The following is a 13430-nucleotide window of genomic DNA, read 5'->3' on the forward strand; positions in this document are numbered from 1 at the left end:
GGCCTTTTTTGGGCTAGATGATGCACATCCTGAACAGGACCAATGTACATCTACCCCTGATCAGGAATCATGTACTTCCCTTTTTTCCAAACTGGGCAAAAGTATGAAACTATTACGTAGCAATGTTTGGCACTTAAGACTATTTAAGGCCTACAAGGCTAAGGGTATCACCCCTTGGGGTCTTAGGGTTAAGGTCCAACCATTGGTTCATAATCTGAATGAGAATCTAATGAAGGCTTGGGGTGCAGCCCAACATAAGGCCACGACGGGACTTGCTGAGGTCTTAATTAATCATTATGAGGCGACTATTGATCAGGATTTAATTGAGATTACTAACATGTGTGAATCCATAAGGAAATTTGAGGGGCAACCTTTACTTGTTTCCCTACTTAATAAACTTAGGGATGAACTGTTGGTACATGAAACACAACTCAAACAAAAGAAAAAAACATAATTTTTTTGAGAGATTTAACTGACTAATCAAGTGGGGACCCTTTTTCTAAGACATATGTCAAACATGTTAGACTTCAGAGTTCACCTCGGTCTGTTCCCAGGAGGAAGATGTCACATTCTATTTTAAAACAATCAGGGCCAGAGTATGATACTTCAGGTGAGGATTCTTCCTCTGCTGTGGAATCTGATGCGCAGGGCACCACAGATTCACCCACACCCAAGCAAAATAACATCACCATTTTAGGCATACACAAAGGAGGGGGGGCACAAGCGTAGTACAAGATATGGAGGGCCTGTTGCACGTTTGCCCAAAAGTGAATTGTAATGTGCTTAATATTTCTTCTTACACTTTATCACCTATGCATATTGAAATTCTCAATAAAGGACTTTCTTTTATTCCTGGTTTCTTTATTCCAGAGGGCAGTTTTGCTAATGATATTCTTTCCTTTTGTAGGCTTTTGAATTTAATACTTTTCTTTCAGGATAAGACTACTATTGGCTCTCATGAGGATTTTTGCTACCATAAATCCACATTCTCACCACCTATGAACCCTAATGTTTTGCTTTTTCAAAGAAGTGTGCTTAGGGATTTACACTTTGATGGTAGGGAACATCAAGTTGGCCATAATAATGTCTCAAAGATTGAATCTGATTGTAAACAGGAGCTGGCTTCCAATCATGAATTGGTAATTTTGGCTGCTGATAAAGGAGGAGCAGTGATCGTACAAGATTGGGCCAAATACAATAGGGAGGCACTGAGACAGTTATCTGATGTTTGTTATTATACATATTTGCCTTTTGAACCTACGGTTTCTCATAAAAAACAAATTGATAATTTTTTATCTTTAGCTGAGGAGGAAGGCATTATTTCTGTTTATCAAACAGCAATTGACTGTCTCTGACCCGGTGTTGCCATATATCCTAAAGTGCATGAAAATTTGGATAATCCACCGGGGAGGCCCATTGTGTCTGGCCGTAGTTCATTAACCGAACCTTTATCTCAGTATTTAACTAAATACTTAAAACCTTTGCTCCCACGTATTAGATCTAGGATTCAGGATACAACCAAATTCTTACAGATTGTTTCTGACTCACAACTGGAACCTGATTGGTTACTGTGTAGCCTTGATGTATCATCATTATATACGAACATCCCCCATTGTGCCGGTATTGAGGCTTGAAATATTGGTTGGGGTTTTCTGAACTATATACCCCAAGCTTTAATACCTTTCTACTTGAAATGACTGAACATGTCCTGATGAAAATTTTTTTTTTGTATTAGGATACCATCTATTTACAGATTAGAGGAACAGCTATGGGTGCTTCTTTTGCCCCAATTTATGCTGATTTATTTATGGCTTTTTTAGAACTTCAACTAATCTATGATTCTAACCATAACATTTTTCTGCAGGAGATGGACATATGGAGGCGGTTTTTGGATGATTGCTGGTTGGTTTAGAGGTCGGATTTTATGTATCTTCAGGAGTTTGTTGATTATCTTAATTCATATAAGTGGGGAATTCATTTCACGGTCAATTATAGTAAAAATGAAATTATTTTTTTGGATGTGTTGGTCATTAAGAATTCTGATAATACATTAAAAACTGTGGTTCATCGGCAGTTCTCCTAATACAACTCCTACCTCCATGCCACCAGCTATCATCCACCTCATATATGTTGTAATATACCAAAGTCTCAGTATATGAGGGTTAAACACATTTGTTCAGATAACTCCACTTATTCAATACATCGGGATGACCTTACTGCTAGGTTGATTCAAAGGGGCTACAAACTGCGGCAAGTACTGACTGCGAGGAATTTGGTTGAATCTATGCAGCGGAAACAACTGCTGAATTATAACAAGGTTGAGCCTAATGATACTTTGGTATTGCGTTTAACCACTACTTATGGTCGGAATACCGCTAGACTTAATAGTGTACAACGCAATTGGAACATTCTCCTGGCTGATGAACGACTACCTGACTTTATTAGTAATAAGTGTGAGTTTTCTTTTAGGAAAGGCAGGAATTTGGGTGCCCTCTTCAATCATTATAAGAAGGGGCATTATCCCTTAGGGGCCAATATTCAGAGAACACTATTAGGTGACCGTCTTAGTGGTTGCTTCCCCTGTGGCCGCTGTGTATATTGTGTTAAGATCACAAAACTAAGAGCTTCACCAGCCGCAATACTGGTATAGTCTATAATATTTCTGCTTTTGTTAATTGTCAATCCGACTGGGTCATTTACTTAGCGACATGCAGTTGTTCTGCATTCTACGTGGGGCAGACATCTAGTCCTGTCAAGTTTAGAATTGCAGAGCACTTATCTGATATTAGGCATCAACGACCTAATAATGCTCTATACAAACATACATTGAAACATTCCAGTGCTAATTTTAATTTCACTATTATTGATAAAATTCAAGGTAATAGAGCAAAGGTTTTTGGTTGGCATGACATTCTCAATAAATTAGAGAAAAGATGGATTATTAATTTGGGTGGCTTGTTTAAATGAGTATTTGTAGTTTACCAACTGTTTGTAATGATAATTGACAGGTGTTTCCTTTATAAGGCAGGCAGCTTTTTGTTCTTTAAAAATTAGAGAAAAAAACACACTGATTCCAATAGTAAGGTAAGCGCTTTCGTTTACTGAAATTAGCAAACTTCATCTGACCTGATGAAGTTTGCTAATTTCAGTAAACGAAAGCGCTTACCTTACTAATGGACTCAGTGTGTTTTTTTCTCTAATTTTTAAACAGTTTTGAGTTTTTGTTTTTAGAATTGGTTTAGCTTTTTGTTCTTTTTTGTTTTCTTTTCTCCACCGATGAAGGCTTGATATATAAACCAAAACTGGTTTGTGGATTGTGGACTGTAGGCTTTCTGCCTTTTTATGTGCCTTATGGCATAATAAAGAGAATTATTTATTAGTACACCATTGTCTGCTGGTCAACATTTTTTTCTAAACATATGAAAGCCCCTAAGAAGCATACAGGTTAGGAACAAACAAAGACAAAAGACAAAAAAAAAGTTTCACAAAGGGGTACTTATCTGCCTGATAGCGAAATATTGAATATCTGAAGGAGTGAATGGGATGCTGACACTGGAAGACATCTGTATATGTGAACTGCGGCAAGAAAGTTCTAAAATGGCATAGGCATGCTCCCCTCTTGTACCAGAATACTCAAGTACACTCAACGTGGACATACGCCATGTACTGTGGGAAGGAACCTGAGCTTTTGAAGACTGGCTGGATAGATGGGATACCAAGTGGCAAAGTTCCAGTAGGAAGGAATACTTTAACAGTTATCCAAAGATGATGATCAGGGAGTTCTGCAAGCTTTTCCAATGACTGATCCACAGGAAGGACTGGAATTGGGATGGGTGATAAAGACAGATGATCATTTCAAGACTAGTGTGGCAGAAGAGAAAAAGCTGCTGTCAACCCTGTCCAAATATTCTAATACTGTAGAAGAAGGGTGAACAAATGCTGGGGTCTGAATCATAAGATGGATGAACCAGACAAAATAGGCAGACAAATAATTAATCAGCCTTGGATGGCACGATGTATCAATCAGTGATGGATTTCCACAATGTATCAATCAGTGATGGATTTCCAAAGAATATTCACATTCCTGAGGCTAGGCAGACCCATGTCTTGAAGCTCTGCAATAGTGAAGACAGCAGTCCAGAGAACCAGCTGAAGAAGTGGGATTACCCAAGGCTGCTCTTTCTTCTTTCCAATGTATTGATTACATCTTTTGAGAAACAAAGAGGGGCAGTCAGCCAATTCCTATCTCATAAAGCAGAAGGTTTCTGCAAATGAAGGACCATGGGATGATTATAGCATGAGGAGGGGACTCTAAGGGGCAAATGAGAATGCCTCCATGTACTAAAACCCTGAGGGACAAACCTATAACTACAGTGGAAGAAGTTGTATCTGCTTGCTTATGGGCAGACAAGAGTCCCCTATTGGCAGCAGAAGCACACACCTGAGGTGACAGTATGGACTGAGTGACCAGTGAGGGGCTTTGCACAGGCACTAAACCTGTACTTTCTGACACATGCTCCCTCATCTATACAATATTCTTCTACCAACTGTTAAGCATGCCACCAAAATCCAAACTAATGGGAGTAACCAAGGACACAATTCGGAAGGAAGGAAGAATCTAAAGGAAGCCTCCACAGTCATTGCTGGAGTGCCTTCAAAGAGGGTGGGAGGGGAGAGATGCAGTGGACCTCTGTATCAGTCAAAATTCTGAGTCACATGCCCTAAGAGATCAAGGGCTTTTTCCATGCAAGATGATTAAGGCGAAGCCCTCATAACCAGATCACGCCAACCTTGGGTAAGTCCAACATTACCCACACCAAGCCATGGGTTATTGCTATAATAATGCACATTAGAATTGTTAAATAAACTGTATGAGAAGCAAGAAATAGCTGGGGATCACAGACCTGGATGTGTCCCATTAGCTCAGCACTGAGATGTCATGACATGCAGTGGATGCAGATGTGGGAGATTCAGATCAAAAAGAAGTGCTGCAAGAGGGCAGTTAAGAAAGAACAACTCTTTATCCAGCAAGATATATGGACTTCATTAAACTACAGATCACATATCTAAGATGCTGTCTGCATCATATACACTTGTACATCTCTGCATTTTGTGATTTCACAGCTAATTATGTTCTTTGGATTGTAAGTTATGTATTTCTACACTATCTGGAGAATCTACTCCCTGGCTTAACAGTGGAAACAAGGATACAGCTCAATTAGGTAATCACTCACTCAGCAAAGTCAACAAAAAAATTACAGCAGCAACCTGGTAAACAAAGTGTAACAAATATTATGCATGGGTACCCTCGATTAAGAAAAACAAGATAAAAGCTGTCACTGTGCAGCCACAAAATAACTTCCTCCTTTCAATCAGGGTTTCTGCACTCCCACTATGCAACTACCCGGTGTGCAGCCACAGAAGTAGATATAGACTCACAGCAATTTCACAGATGAAGCATAGCTTCAGTCTGCACATCCCTTCCAACTCAAATGAGTGGTAGAAGTGAAAACTGAAAAAAATTAACTAGATAGTACAGTAAATACTGTATGTCAACATATTCATTTCCTCACCAAAAGATCTCAAATGTCTTAGTACCTTAAGCAACTCTGAGAAATTAGAATTCCTATCCTAGGACTCAGTCTCATACAGACTCCTGATGGATGATCCATTTTTATTACCAACCCCACACTCTTTGAACTTCTCCTATGCAGATCTGGTGGTAAAGCAAAATTCCACTTTAGAGACCTAAACTTATAACACCATGTTAACAATACCAGTTGGCACAGCAGCGACCTAACCCTTAATATTTTCAGTTTCTAATCCAGGCTCCCCTTACATATCAAGCACAGTATTTCCTTACCAAGCATTAAAACCAGTCCTGATGACTGCAAATTTTCACTTTGGATATGTGGGGAATAATATAATTAACATGGGTAGTATTAATCTCTCACCACTACTGGGTGACAGCTGAGCTTCTTAATGGATTCCTTATCTGTAATCTTTTTTTCTCCCAAACATTTTTATTGAATATCACTTGTGACATAGGCAAATTTACATTCATATAAAAGTAATCAAAACGTATTACCATAACAAACAGTGCACTTCACATATATTGCTATACCTACGTTCCTAATATAAAAAAGGAAGCATCAAATATGCACTGGAGAAAAAATAAAACAAATCATACATCCTAAAATGTGTATTGAAACTGTGATGTCCCTGCACTGGCCCAGTAATCAAGGAGCCTCAATCCTCACCACTAGCACCAGTGAGGGACGTACACATTGTGAGGATTTCAAGTACACACACAGTAAAGTACAATTTCCCTTAAGAGCACACAGAGATCACAGTCAGTCTGGGGCTGGTTTCTTACTCTCTCTCCAGATTCCCAATAAGACTCCTCACTGGCACAGCTATAGGGTAAAGATCTCAGTCAAGCAGTCAAGAGAAAACTTCCAGCACCCTCTCTGTCCAACCAGTCCTTTGTGTCCTTACACAAGTAGCTCACACACACACACACACACACACTTTGAGATTTGATTTACATACAAACGCACAGACACACACACACACACACACACACACACACACACACACACACACACACACACACACACACACACACACACACACACACTCACTCCCGGGAAAGGCTGGCACAGGTGTATTAGCTATGTTCCCTTCTGCCTAGACTAAAAGGTAGTTATCACTGCTACCAACCAGCTCTTTATCAGTTACTATAAGGCCCTTACGCAGGGTGACCAATCCTACTCTGTTATGTTACCATTATCCAAATGGTAGGTGTGTCCAAGGCCATTTAGGAGTGGCCTATACAGTGTCACCAGACAAATATGCAAGTACTCTAAGAGCTTAAATATCTCTAAACAAACCAGCCACAATGAAAAGGTTTAAATATATTTAATAATAAAAGAACAAAACAATATTGAAACAACACAGTGACTACAGAATTCAGAATCACAGGAAATATTTTAAAACATTGCAGGTCAGTCTCAAATAAATACAGAAAACATCTAAACTAATCTTTACTATATTCCTATCTATATCTAAGAGAAATTACTGTACCCTAGTTACTTACTATTAGCAAGACGCAGGCAGAAGTGCTGATGACTGGGATGTTTCTAGGTCCAAAGACAAGTACAAAATGCACAGTCTCTGAGAGAATTCCCAAATTAATATCAAAACATTACTGCTGGGTTAGCCTAGATGACATCACTCTGTCACCTGTCTTCAGTTCCCAGGCTAACAGAAACAACAAAATTTAACATATCTCTGTGAAAAAAAACTAATCTCTCAGATGTGCAGCTACTAGGAAGTCACAGAGCAATAAAAACACTTTACATTTTAAACCTAGTAATTATTTATGTTTCAGGACAATAGGAATAAACTAGCTCTAGACATCCTGTCTCTTTCAGTGAAACTGGGAGATAAACACAATCGTAAAACAATTCACTTATTTTCTTGACGTTTTGCAAGTTAACTCTGTATGTTTCAGCTTCTACTATTAAAATATACATTTGCACAGGTATATAGTTTAAATACATTTCCGTTCCTTTCCAGCTGGGTACACTGTGGTTACATTCCTGAAGCTCAATACATAACATACAGTTCAACACACACTTCTGCATCAGTAGTTTAATATACACATAACATACAGTTCTCTTGCATTTGTAAGACAAGCATATGAATTATATTACTATTCACAAATGACATATGATTATTTACAAAATTCCAGATAGCTGGGCTGGCAGTGTCACATTTCTCCCCCGAAAATGCAAACTAGTTTTTCAAGTGACCCTTGAGAAACGTTGTTTGAGAGAGCGAATCTATCTGGGAATACACTACCCCATTCCCTGTCTTGATAGCCCATCTGTGTTAGCATTGCTAACCCCACTGCAGTGCTGTCATATCATATGCTTGCAACCCTAGGCTCCACCTTAGTAACTTGGCATTTTGTTGGCTGGCTCGATGTAGCCATGTTAAGGTATTGTGTTCTGTAACTATAGTGAAATTCCTTATATAAAGATAAGGCTGAAGTTTCTGCAGTGCCCACACTATGGCTAGGCATTCCTTTTCTACAGCTGCATAGCATTCCTCCTTGGGTTGGAGCCTATGACTGAGATACACTGCTGGGTGCTCTTCTCCCTCTGAGGAAACCTGGCTAAGTACAGTCCCCACCCCATGGTTTGAAGCATCCACCTGCACAACAAATTTGTTGCTGTAATCTGGACTGGCTAACACAGGGGGGGTCCTCCCAAAGCTCCTTTAAGCTTCTTAAATGCCTGCTCACATGCTAGGGTACACACTACCTTATCTGGTCTGTTCTTCCTTGTCAGGTCTGCGAGGGGAGCAGCTATGGCCCTATAGTTGGGGACAGACTTTCTGTAGTACCCTGCTGTCCCTAGGAATGCCCTCACCTGCCTTTTGGTAACATGGACAGGCCATGCCTGAATGGCTTCAACTTTGGCAGGTTCTGGCCTAATCTTACCACTCCCTGCTCTATGTCCCAGGTAGGAAACCTCTGCTATAGCCATCTGACATTTTCTGGGCTTAATGGTCAACCCTGCCCTCTGTATTCTGCCCAGCACCTCCCTGGCATGCTGAAAGTGCTCTTGTCAAGAATGACTGTAGATAGCAATGTCAGCTAGGTAAGCAAGGGCAAAATCGCCTGCTCCTGCTGGGATGTGATATACCAGTCTGTGGAAAGTTGCTGGGGCATTTTTTATCCCAAAGGGCATCTTTTTGAACTCATACAAGCCAAAAGGAGTCACAAAGGCTGACCTCTCTCTAGCACCGGGAGTCAACGGCACCTGCCAGTAACCCTTGGTAAGATCAATAGTGGTAAGATACTTAGCCCCACCCAGCTGCTCTAGGGCTTCATCTTTCCTAGGCATGGGTAGGTATCTGACTGTGTGACTATTTCATTTCTTGTAGTCCACACAGAACCTGGTGCTGACATCCTTCTTTGGTACCAACACCACTGGGGAGGTCCGGGGACTGCTGGACTCCTGAATTACCCCTAGTTCCAACATTTCCTGTACCTCCTCCCTCAGAGTCTGTTTAACTCTCTCAGGCACCCTATAAGGCCTGCTTAATAGACCTTTGGGGTTCTGTATCTACATGGTGCTGTACCAGGTGGGTGCACCCTGGTTTCCCAGTGAACATGTCCCTAAACACCTGTAACACTGCTCGGATTTCTCTTACCTGGGTAGGGGATAGCTGCTAGGACATTGCTACCCCTTCCAATCAGGTGTCAGTCTAAGCCTCACTGAGGAGATCAGTCACCAGATCCCCCTCAGACTCCTCCTGCAATCCACTGCAAATACTCAGCACAAGGGCCTCCCTATCATGGTAAGGTTTCATTATGTTAACATGGTACAATCTGTGCCCCTGCCTCCTGCCTAGCAATTCTACCATGTAGTTAACATTACTGCCCTTCCTTACCACCTTGTGGGGTCCCTCCCAAGCTGCCTGCAGCTTGCTGTGTCTGACAGGAATAAGAACCATTACTGCTGCCTTACAGCATACTCCCTAGCTCAAGCATTCCTGTCATACCAGACCTTTTTCTGCTATTCTGCTTCTGCCAGCGTCTCCTGGGCCAAGCCCATGAGTTCCTTGAGCCTTGTCCTGAGGTTTAGGACATATGCCACAACAGACTCCTTGTGGGATTCACACTCATCCTCCCACTCATCTTGAATAAAATCTAGAGGTTCCCTCACCCTACGCCCATACAGGAACTCAAAGGGTGAAAAACCTGTTGATTCCTGGGGAACCTTTCTGTAAGCAAACAACAGATGGGACAAATACTTGTCTCAGTGCCTCTTAAACTGGTCTGCAAATGCCCATAGCATCGTCTTTATTGTAGAGTTTAACCTCTCAACAAGACCAGTAGTCTGGGGATGGTAGGGTTGGTCTTTAGGTGCTTCACCCCACAGTACTTCCACAGATAAGTCAGCAGGTCTGACATGAAATTGGCACCTCTGTCAGTTAGTATTTCTTTTGGGAAACCTACCCTGCTGAAAATCTCTAACAAAGCATTTGCCACCTTTTCTGCCTTAATGGAGGACATAGTCATTGTCTCAGGGTATCTGGTAGCATAATCTACTACCACTAGGATATACTTTTGCAATGTGGAACTTGAGTATTCAGAGGCCCCATAATATATATAGCCACTCTCTGAAATGGCTCCTCAGTGACAGGCAAAGGCATCAAAGGAGCTTTCACCTTATCTCCTACCTACCTTGCCTACCTTTTGGCACTGCTCACAGGTTGTGCTGTACCCAGTTACATCTCTGGAAATCCCAGGCCAGTAGAAGTTCTGCATAATATGTCTCTTTGTATGTGTTATGCACATATGACCTGCAAAGGTAATATCATGCGCTATGTCTAGAAGTGCCAGATGGTAGGCTCTGAGGACTACCAACTGCTGTATTCTCTCACCCTCTAGCCTTCCCTCAGGGGTCCACTCTCTATACAGTAACCCTTTGTCCCAGTATACAGATTCCCCTTTCCCTTGAAAATCAGGTGCCTCACTAGCTACCTCTCTTAGGCCTTGTAATGTAGGGTCTGAGAGCTGAGCCTGTCTCAACTCTCTCTTTGTAACCCTTCCCAGCTCCCCTTCCACAGGAAGACTGGCATCCTCTGACAGCAGTGTCTCACTGTCAGCCTGGGTACTACTACTCACCTCTGCCCTTGCAGTCACTCTATCCAAGGGAACACCAGTACCTGCAAGCAGCTGTGGCTCACCTTCAGTCTCACTGTTTCAGGGTAGCTCCCTCCCTGAAATAACCACCTCACCAGTCCAGGCTGCAAGTATGTGGTCTGTCTGGGTCTCCCCCAGGCTACCAGACCCGCATGCTTGTCTCTATGCCTGACTGCATGTACATGTAACTGCATGCACACAGGGTACGGCCTTATCAAAATCATTCTCTATTAGGACATCTGCAGGGATATCCTCAAACATACCTAATTGCTTGCTTCCTTTTCCACCCTCCCAGTCAAGGTGAACCGTAGCCAAAGGCATTTGGAATTGGGTCCCTCCTAAAGCTCTGACTGGAGTAGACTGCCCAAGCAATAAGTGCTCTTCTGTAACCATTGTAGCTTTCACAATGGTTAGGTCAGAGGCTGTGTCTCTCTTAGCCATGACCTCTTTCCCATTCACTAAGATAGGATATAACCTCTTGTGGTAGTTTTGTACCCTTGTTGTCTTGAGACAACTTACTGCTGGCATTTTGTCATTCCCACTTACCGGCTCTCCCACCTTTTGTTCTCCACCTTGCCTCCATGGACACCTATATGCTACATGGCACCACTGACTGCATTTAAAACATTTAACCCTTGGTCCTGGACATGTACCTGGACTAGTTGCTTCCCCTGCTACTGGCAGACTCTGTTGGGGCAGTCTGGGCTGCCCACCATGGGTTCCCTTAGACCCATGAGCAGCATTGGGTGTCCCTTTCCTGTGCAGTAATGCCCTGCTTGCTATGTATAGGTCTCCCTTCTTCCCCAACTCATCTGTAGTAATGCACTGTCTATCAGCTAACCAAATTCTCATATCCTTAGGCAAAGTGCTAATGGCTTGTTCCCTCACCAAAAGGTCTGCCAGCCCTTCAGATGTGGTGACCTGACATCCACTCAGCTATCTATGAAAATAAGTGCTTAGCTAAGCAACATATTCATACACACGTTCATCTGCCTTGTGTCTATGCTCACAAAACTTTTCCCTGTAAGCTTTAGGTGTTAACTTAAAAAAAATCTAGCAAACAGTTCTTTACAACATTATAATTTAAACAATCAGTAACAGACAGTTTGGAAAGAACAGTTACAGCTTTACCATGGAGTAAGGGGGTCAGGAACTGTACCCAGAGCCTTTGGCCAACATTATGCTGTTTTCATACCCTCTCAGACATATGAAACTATCAAAATGATCCCCTCTGTAAATTGCGGAAAAAATTTACTGAACGTTGTTGCTTCTGGGGTTCGGTTATTCCCTTCCCCATTAACTCCATGACTCTGGTGAAGAGTCAGCATCTCCTTTTCATGTTTCCTCTGCCTCTCCTACTCCTCAGTTTCCAGATGTCTCAGTCTCTCTGCTGCTTCCATTTCCAAACGCTTGGCCTCCAACTCAAGTCTCTAACTCCAGACGAATTTTTAAGTCTTATGTGGAAAGGCTGAGCTATCCATTTTATGAGAGTTGTACATCTCCAGGGCCAGTCTGATTGTCCTCCTGGTTGCTACTTTTGCGATGCAGCTGTGACTAAAGCTGCAATCATGTCTACTTTAGTCAGGCTGGCATGCACCAGTCCTTTAGCCTGGCACATCTCAACCAATTGGCTCCTTGTCAGCTTGTCATACTCCTCTGCTGACATGCTTGCCTGCCCTCCCCTTACTAACTAAGCTAACAAAAAAATAAAACAATTGTGATATAATCTCTGAACGTTCACTGTATGGCTGATTGAAAGTACAAACACCTTTAGTAACCATTGTACACAGGCTACAGGAATTCAATATCCACACCACTACAAGCCAATTAATATGTGATGTGGCTATCTCACCACTGTCAACCAATTCATATGTGATGTGGAAATCCCACCACTGCCAAACAATTAATATGTGACACCCCTGCACTGGCCCAGTAATCAAGGAGACTCAATCCTCACCACTAGCACCAGTGATGGACATACACACTGGGAGGATTACAAGTACATACACAGTAAAGTACAATTTCCCTTAAGTGCACACTGAAATCACAGTCAGTCTGGGGGTGGTTTCTCCCTCTCTCTCCAAATTCCCAATAAGACTCCCCACTGGCACAGCTATAGGGTTAAAATCTTAGCTGAGCAGTCAAGCAAAAACCTCCAGCACCCTCTCTGTCCAAGCTTCATGTCCCTGTCCAAGTAGCTGACAAACACACTTTGAGATTTGATTTATATACAAACACACGCACACACTCCTGGGAAAGGCTGGCACAAGTTTACTAGCTATGGCCCCTTCTGCCCAGACTAAAAGGTAGTTATCACTGCCACCAACCAGCTCTTTATCAGCTACTATAAGGCCCTTAACACAGGGTGACCAGTCCTACTCTGTAATGTTACTATTATCCAAACGGTAAGTGTGACCAAGGGTAAGGCTATTTAGGAGTGGCCTATACAGTGTCACCAGATACATATGCAAGTACTCCAAGAGCTTAAATATCTCTAAACAAACCAGCCACAATTAAAAGGTTTAATTATATTTAATAATAAATAATAGTAAAAAAAATATTCAAACAACACAGTGCTACAGAGTTCAGAATTTTGAAACAACATTGCAGGACAGTCTCAAATAAATACAGAAAGCATCTAAACTAATCTTTACTATATTCCTATCTATATCTAAGAGAAATTACTGTTCTGTACTATTAGCAAGAC

General features: G+C 41.8%; 1 protein-coding gene across 1 annotated transcript in view; it reads right to left on the bottom strand.

Annotated features, from left to right (window-relative positions):
• ZNF839 (zinc finger protein 839) overlaps window positions 1-13430 on the bottom strand; it is a 1085889-nt gene that overhangs the window by 55196 nt on the left and 1017263 nt on the right. The window lies entirely within an intron of this gene.

This window comes from Protopterus annectens, chromosome 6.part0 (assembly GCF_019279795.1).
Source record: "Protopterus annectens isolate FY-2018-M chromosome 6.part0, PAN1.0, whole genome shotgun sequence".
NCBI classification, from domain to species: Eukaryota; Metazoa; Chordata; order Ceratodontiformes; family Protopteridae; genus Protopterus; species Protopterus annectens.